Source organism: Leptosomus discolor, chromosome 14 (assembly GCF_034619465.1).
Source record: "Leptosomus discolor isolate bLepDis1 chromosome 14, bLepDis1.hap2, whole genome shotgun sequence".
Classification (NCBI taxonomy): domain Eukaryota; kingdom Metazoa; phylum Chordata; class Aves; order Leptosomiformes; family Leptosomidae; genus Leptosomus; species Leptosomus discolor.
Genome location: NC_141404.1, coordinates 18767207 through 18776093, shown reverse-complemented (window position 1 = coordinate 18776093; position 8887 = coordinate 18767207).

Genomic DNA, 8887 nt, shown 5'->3' with positions numbered 1-8887 from the left:
TACTTTTTAACTGGTGACAGCCTTTTCTCCAGGCTTTTAACACACCTCATCGTTATAAACAGAAATTTTGGTTTTGCATACCTAAATGACTAACAAAAAACACCAACAGAATTTTCAATAAAAATGCTCCCATTTTTCACTATTATCTTGAAAAAGGTTAAAAGAAGAAAAAAAAAAAAAAAAAGACTGCAAAACACAAAAATATTTCTCCTCTCCTTTAAAACAGAAAAAAAAATGTTTACATAATCACAGACAAATCACCAAATTGCAATTGCCTTTTTTCCATTACAAATCATTATTAACAACTGCAGAATGATGGGTGAAAATACAGCTTTGGTACTGGAGGATGAGTTCAGACTTGTGCTCACAGATACACTGCTGTGCCTTTGTAAGCACAGTTCAGAAGATCACGTATTTTGTAGCTTATCTAAATGATCATCTTTCCTTCCCCCTCCCCCCCCCCCCCCCCAACATTCCCAGCATAGTTCCAGAAATTAAATGTTACTTTAGTCTTTATAACTTTTCAAAGACATCTGAGTCTGGGGTGTGGACCAATAAAGCGGAATCTGCATCATGAGTCTTATGACTTTTATCACTACATTCTCAGCTGTTAGTGCCAAGATTAAACTTCCAGAAACATCTCAACCATCTTGAATTAGGCTTGATGAAAAACACCACATACTTAGCTATCGGCACTGCTTTGTTCTTAGATTTTTCTTTTTTTTTAAAAAAAAAAAGAAATTTTAAAGTCTTTTGTGCAACTGAAACCTGATACATATGCTTTTAAATCAAAAGCAATCATATATATGAATCCATTTTAAACCATTTTGACTGCAGCACTTGTTTTCAGAAAGAAACAACTGAATACCTGAAAATACAGAAATGTTTAAAAAAAAAAAAAGCAAACTAATTCTTTTAATTGCAGTGTCCTACTGACAGCAAGTAGCCTTCCACTTTCAAAATGTTTATACAGCTCAGTTTGAAATGAAATAATTTGAGGAAATACTTTCAACATGTCAGATGTTAACATATATTTGTATCCATACATATGTTATATAACAGATACATTATAAAGCGTAAAACCATGGAATATGGGGATGTCACCACTTAAAAGAGCTCCATAATGAGATTAATTGAAGAATTACAGCTACAGTAAGAGGAGAATAGATGAAAGTAGAAACAAATTATTTTGTTTAAAGTCTTCCTAAAACATGACTACAATTTCAACTACCCTTGGTGAAAGTGGGAAAAAAAAAACCCAAACAGACACTCTCACATAAAACTGATTAATTGCTTACAGTTTACTGAGCTAAATTTTCCTAAATAAGCCACAAGGTGCAGTCTGTTAGAAATCCATTAGCTATTCAGACTATGTCTTTTCCTAATCTAGCATTATTACCTACAGTACATGTTAAATATTTTGTTTAAGTGTAGTGTAAGATGTTCCATTTACATATATCCCCTTTCAATATTTTCCTTGGGAAAATACTCAGTCCTGCAAACATGCCTGTGATTGTGTCTTCATTTATGGCTCCATTAATAAGGATCCGTTAGAGCACATGACTATACTCATGTTTATTTGTTTATGGAATGAATTCCAAGAAGTTTCACCGTGTAGCTGTTTTTTTTTATGGATACTGAATTTATCATTTTTCCCTTCTTCAATTCATTCTGCTTTGATGTGATATGATTATTTACTTTGATACAATTACATACAGCCATCCTTCAAAGGCAGGCAGACTAGACTTCCCCTGTTGAACTTAACTTGGTAAGCATATTTAGCTTTCGAATCCTTCCTCATAATTCAGGTGGAGATATATCACAGCTGTATAAGGAGTGACTGACTGCATTGCCTTGCCTCTTGACAATATGCATCAGTTCCTGCTCTAGCGCTCCTAAAATATGGAGCCTGTTCTCCCATTTATCTGCAATCTCGTTCATATTTTCAAGGATTTTCCAGTGACAGAACACCTACATTTTGAGTTCTTCAGCATGTAGCTGGTTGCATCTTCCCAAGGGAAAAGATTCTTTCTATGAAAGAAGTATTTTTAAAATCTCTCAGTATTGGCAAGTAATAACTTCTACTGCCAAAGGAGAAATACAGCTTGAAAATCGAATGGAATGTAAAGGAATATTCCATCCTGTATCTGGAAATGAACCCCCCCCACCTGCTGTGAAGATTACTTTCTGCCTCAGTTTGATTTAACTGGATTTTCCACACACTCTGTACTTTTACCATTACGGAAGTACCTTGCAAAGCCAAGGCTTTGGGTGATCTGTAAGAACTGCTAGCTAATAGGGTCACAATTGGTTTTGCCATAAACCGAGGAATATTTATTTCTTCTACTATTTTCCTGAAGAACAATGCTTTTTAAAAATAAAATTTTACAAATTTTACACAGGTAAGAAGAAGAAAAGAAAGCCCTTAGGAAATAAAATAGCTGAAAGTACTAGACAGTGTATCCAGATCCAATGGTCTTTCCAACAGCACACCATCAGAGAAAAAAAACATGTAACAGACAGTATCAGTAGTGTGTTTCATTCACGTAAGTGATGAATGAAGATTTAGGTATTTTCATTAAAAAAATAAAATATTTCCAAATTCCTTTCATTGTAGGTCAGATACTGATGATGCACCACTGTAAATTAAAAAGTATTGCATAATGCACTGCTCAGAATCACGACTAGATGGTGTTTGTCCATTGCAACTAATTAACCAAGTAGCTAATGAAAAAGCAAAGGCCTATTTCTTTTTGGAAACATTAAAGCAAAAATACAACTGGAGCTATGTGGGATACCAGCTAGGAAACAAGAAGATGTAGCAAATTATGTCCAGTTTCAAATGGTTGTTTTAGGCTGCAGATATTGACGAAATTGATATGGACAGCCCTAGATAAATGCATGCTGGGAAAAGAAGTTCTCCTAAACAGACCATCTCATGGTAGATAATCAGCCTCGTGAAACCAAAAGCAGGGCTTGCTACGTGTGTGCCACTGTGTCACGTCCTGCCAAACACGATCTCAAATAACATGCAAGTTATTAAATCACCCATTTAAATACATTTACATTAAAGTAATTTCAGCAAATTGGAATAATAAAATCAGAAAGGACATCATCTTCAAGGAAAAAAAAAAAAAAAAAAAAAGAGAGAAAAGCCCCTGCTATTCACTCACATCCTCTGGAGGTTGTTTTTTATTAGCCATATTTTTTGCAAAAGGTAGTATTTTTTTAAAAATCTGTAAAATATTCTGGAACAAATCTATCCCATCAGCTGTGCTATAGGACAATTCTCTTTCTCCCTACAAGTCTAAAGCTGTGAGCCACTAAACTGAGTCTTGAGTGCTGTGCTTCTCTCTACGTTTTCAGTCTGAAAGTAGAAACTGTTAAGATCAAGGACTATCACACCTTAAATATAGATCATTTTGTGGAATGTAATGTTACAGCAGTGGAGCAGTATAGCAAAGAAAATGTCAGCTAAGAATACTGTAGCTTTATGATCTTAGGTAAAGGCTGAAAGAAACACACCTTTTTCTTTGCACTCAAAAAGAAATTTAGCAGGCATATACATTAAAGAGGTCAACAGTCCTGCAAGATGCTGTTAATTTATAAAGTAATTTTCATATAAAGCTTTCACACTTTCTATCACAGAACACTTTCAAAACTAGTAATAAATAGTATAAAAGATATAGTGAAAGAAGAATAAAGAATTACAAGCAAAGAAAAAAAAAGAGACGCTTTAAGCATGCGGGAGGGGAGAATCAGTGGTTTGTATGAGGCTACGCTATACCCTGTCCTACCATAGCAAGCAGACATACCATGTAGGGTATTGGTTTCACATGACACAGCCGGCACAGGACAGATTAGCTGATCTAAAAGTGAGTGGCTATCACAAACGGGCAGTTTTCCTTGTACGATTTCCCTTACGTTGGATGTAAGGACTGTGTCACTGCTGGGCAAGTCAGTTTTTGAGGCTGATCCAGCAGAAAACTAACCCAAGGGGCAGCAGAACAGAACTGAAGAGCAGTTCTTTGTGAGATCAGCCAGCTGAACCACCTCACCATGAAGCCACGATCGCCAGTGCCAAGAAAAGGAAAGGATGGTAGAAGCCTTGGCCAAGGAAGCACAGGACTGCCTTTATCATGGGGAAGTTGCTGATCACCTTAGCTGCCCCATAAAAATCAAGACTTTTGGTCCCTACTTGAAAAAAACTCCAAAAGTGTTTCATTCTGGTTATGTTCTAATGAAAACTAAAACTTCACTATTTGTTTCAATAATAATGAACATGTTATAACAACTTTCTGAAACCTGAAAAAGAAATTAAGAATGCCTTTGGATTTGTTAATTAAAATCAGTTTACATTTCTAACTTCCTCTTAATATCCTTTTTGAATATTACATTGGTCTAGATTATACAAACACACTTTCATAAAATTATACGTCTTTGCCTAAAACATGCCCTTGAAATAAGCTATACATAGCATTGTGCTGAAAGCCACAACAAAGCAGAATCTGACTGTTAGCCCACATTAACCGAGTCTTTGGCTGATATTTTCATGGAAGGTATGCTGATCTTTCTAGTAGTGTCAATAGAATCACATTACTGTGCGAGTCAGCATTTTCTAAAAGCTATTTGGCAGCTCACCATTCATCCCCTACAGTTAGATTCAACCCTTTTTACAGCATCTAATAAACAGGGTTACAGTCATATAAATTTAAGAGATATTTCATTGTTATTGTTAATGTAGTTAACTTTGTAATGAATTGCCATATCTATTTTAAAATGTTTTTCTTTTTCTTTTGATCATGAATCTTAATGCTTTGTTTGTGACATCTGAGTTTTCAGTAACAATAAACGCTTTGTCTGCTTGATGTGAAGAGCTCAGTGATTTAATTAAAGGGGATTAATTGAATTAATTGGATTAATTAATTTAGTTAAACCAAATACGTAGAAAGACAAGGTTAAGAAGTAGTTGTGTTATGCTGTTTATTATTGTATGAGTACTCACAACGCACTTCAGTGCAAAGTCAGCTGTGTTAGACTGAATCACTGGTAAAAACAGTTTAAACTAACCTTGCTGACTTTACAATGAAACAGGGTTTAACAACACTAATAAACAGCAGAATAATAATAGCAGAAATAAGAGCAGCTGGAGCACTAACAAAATTAATTATGGCATCACAGCTGAGATTGATAATGAAAACCCCTGGACAGTAACTTCTCAAACTAGTACAGCTGTTTCCAAATAGCCATCTGTCTGGGCCCCAAGGCTATTTTATGTATGGATACCCTTAAATTAACTTAGCAGAGCTCAGTTAAGGAATTACAGAAACAATGTGATGATATTGAAAGCTAATGTGATATAAGCAATATGAACTTGCACTGGTTTAAGAAAAAAAAATTGAAAAGGGGCAATTTTACAACTTTCTTTGAAGTGGTGAAACAGCTGTGTTTCCTAGAGTCCTAAAATAATTGATTTGATGACAGGAAAGCTCTATGAGAGTGATTAAAAGGAAATTTGTTTTTCCTTTTGGAACAATTGGCAAAGGCAAAGGAAACCTTGTCAGTACTTACTCTCCAAAACAACATAAATACACTTCATGGAAAGATTGAATTTCAGAGACAGGAGGTTTTTTTGAATCAATTCAACTGCCAAATGACACAGTCCACCATTACACCCTACTTTTCTTAGTTGCAACATTTTGAAAATGGTTTCATCTTGTCCTCTGAAAATGCACTTGTAATTTTCACCTTTAAGATGCATGAAGACAGTAAACTCTGACTGGATAATCATCTTATTAGATGATTATGTATATGGTATTCCATATACATCCTTTTTCACAGTAGTATGTTGTAAATATATAGGTTTCTTTCTTAGAAATAAATGGGAAACATGCATTTGTAACTCTTACTGATATCGTGGACAATGGAACATGTGAAAAAACATGCCTTGACGAGATGATGTAAATGTTAACAAATTGAAAACAGAGAGTCCAAAACACAAACATTAAACTACAATCATTTAAAATGAATTATCAAGCCTGCTAGGTCAACTTCTATCATCACCTTCAGGAACGCAATTTTTCCAACAACTGACAGAATTAAACTGAGAATAATTTGGCTTTTATTTCTTAAATTTATAATGAGATTAAATTTATCATAGTATACAGATCTATTTATGTCTTCTTTTTTTTTTTAAAAGCCTATTTTTTTTTTCAAAGTAAACTCTTAATAAACCATAGTAAATAGGCTATGAAATCCCACGAAGACTTGAAGAAAACTTTGGTTGCTCTGCCAAAGCTTTCTTTACATATCAGTCAAGTCTGCTGGAAGACAACTTTTCTCATGGATTTTGTTCTTCATCATTTTTGTACACTGTTACTAGTTACTACTTTGTTTAATCTTCTAGCTCTAAGCTACTAAAGCCAAGAATTCCACTTCACTTCCTGCATACAAACACCCGGTATATATACACACATTTAAATGCAGTTTTTTCCTGTTATGATGTATGATTTTGCTTCTCAGAATTAATTATTTTCAGCTATAAAATATCCCTTAGGGAATTGCATGGTTGGTAAATAAAACCTGATTTTTTGTGGATTAAAACTGCAATATAAATACGAATAAATGTTTGGAAAATCTATGCAGCCCCTGTAACAAACTCCTATCACCAAAAAAAAAAAAAAATCATGACAGTCTCCCAGTTTCAGTATTTGTACTATAACGTATACTGCCCTGAAGAAAATTCTTCTTGTTCTGAACATTTCATAATTAAGTGAAGCAGTGATCAAAAGGTCCTGAACATAGCACAGTGCAGACACAGAAAAGCGTGTCAGCTCATAACACCTTGCAATATATAATACTGTAATAGCAAGGCAACTGAGGGGGCCATGACACATAAAGGAAGGTTTTGAAAACAATGTCTTTTGAAAAATTACTCTTTTATGACAGCTTTGATACCGGCTGATACTTAACTGTCTTTATGGTTTAAAAAATTCTGAGAACTCCGCAGACTGAATCCACACTTAAGCCTTCACAGCTGAAATACAAGCTGCAGGAACAGCTTTCATTGCGGTACTGCTGGTGGTGTAGACATGCAGAACCGCTTTTGAGGTTGTCATTCATTACTGTCGTTCATTATAAGCCTGCCTCTCAATGTATCTAAATATCTACTCGAAGAAATTTCTTGGTATCAGTACTGGTACTAATGGAGATTCCCTTCTTATGACAAGAACTCCTAACACTGGGAAGGAACATTGGAAGAATGTCAAGCACTTTGAAGTGTACACAGAACACCAACTAATTCTGCCATCAGAATTGGAAAAGCAGATTTTTCCACTGGATATTTTCTAGTGAACTTAGGGAATGATACATATGGTATAAATCTCGCAATATTACCATGGAAGCAGATTTTACTGGACACATTCTATTAAATAGCACAATGCAGCTGAAGCTAGCCAGCCAGAGTTTCAGTCTGGCTCACACGTTTTCCCTGGAGATCACAAAGAATGGTTGTTTGGGCAAGGAAAAGTACTTCCAGCGGGAAAATGCTTTTCCTTGCACTTGCAAACCATGAACTAGCCAGTAGCTGCTACTGCAGTCACCATCTCTCATCGCTGGGAAAGCAGAAAAACTGGAGACGGACCCCGCTCTGTGCAAGAGCTTTGTCTAGCACAGGTAAGCCGGGAGGAGTTGCTGAGGTTGTCCAGGCCCTGGGGAACACGGTGGACACAGTACTTGAACATGATTCTCAACTGCAAACATTAAATCACCCTGTGGTACCAGTTTGTGCACGTGACTGGCAGGTAAGCACTGCAGAGGACTAAAGGAGGAGGTGCATAGAGGCAGCTTTTTAACAGTCATCACTGTCCTAGAGGATGAGAGTTGCCACTAATTCTCTTCAGGTTATGTGACAAAATGTGCCTTACTTCAGAAATCCAGAGGAACAATTTAAAATGTTTGCTCCCAGTACTGTTGTGTGAGAGTGGGTTTTAAATACTGTTCCACAATAGAGGAGAAATTGTGTTACAATAGCACCATGTATTAAGATATTTATTGGAAAGATTTACACTATAACTACTGAACACTGTGTTCATTAGAAAATATCCAGTGGAAATACCTACTTACCCAATTCTGGTTGTAGAATTAGTTGGTGTTCTGCATACACTTCAGAAGTCTTGACGGCAAACATAACACAGTATAACTGCAATTTTACACTGATTATGTCCTAAAAACTAATGCTGTCCAACAGATATGCAAGAAAGTAGGAAATAATAGAAAAGAAGTTCAGGGAATCCAAAATTTGCCAGTGGGGGAGCTTGAAAACATGGAGAATTTACCAATTTGTAACTTCAGTATAAAAGGTAGCCCATCCGGAAGTGCTGGGATTTCATATAAGAAAGAGTCTAGCATTTGTTTAAAACATTATTATTAGGCCCAGGTGCCTATTATATTTATTTTGTGGGAAGGAAAACCCATCAAAATAAGGAAAACTGAAAACAAGGGTCTATTTTGTAATCCCAGTTGTTATAATGATCATTACTAGTAACAGATTTCTCCTTTCATCTTTAGGCAAAAATTTCAAAAGAAAATTGCAATCAGAAAGGGAAATGTGTGGAACTTTCACGCCATCCTTTTAGCCTGATCTACTTGTAACTAATGATAAGATAGAATGGATGCACAATAAAAAGTGAAAGAATAATTGCAGTGCATCAGGTTAATGACCTGACTGCTGTTACTTCCTTTGACATTTACAGAGCATGGACTATTTTATAATTAAAATGCTTCATAGGGAAGTTTTAATTGTATCATCTATTAAAAAGCAGGTTTTGAAAATAACAATAGCCACAAAAGATTTGATCACTAGAGTTATTGAAGAACTGCAAGGCTC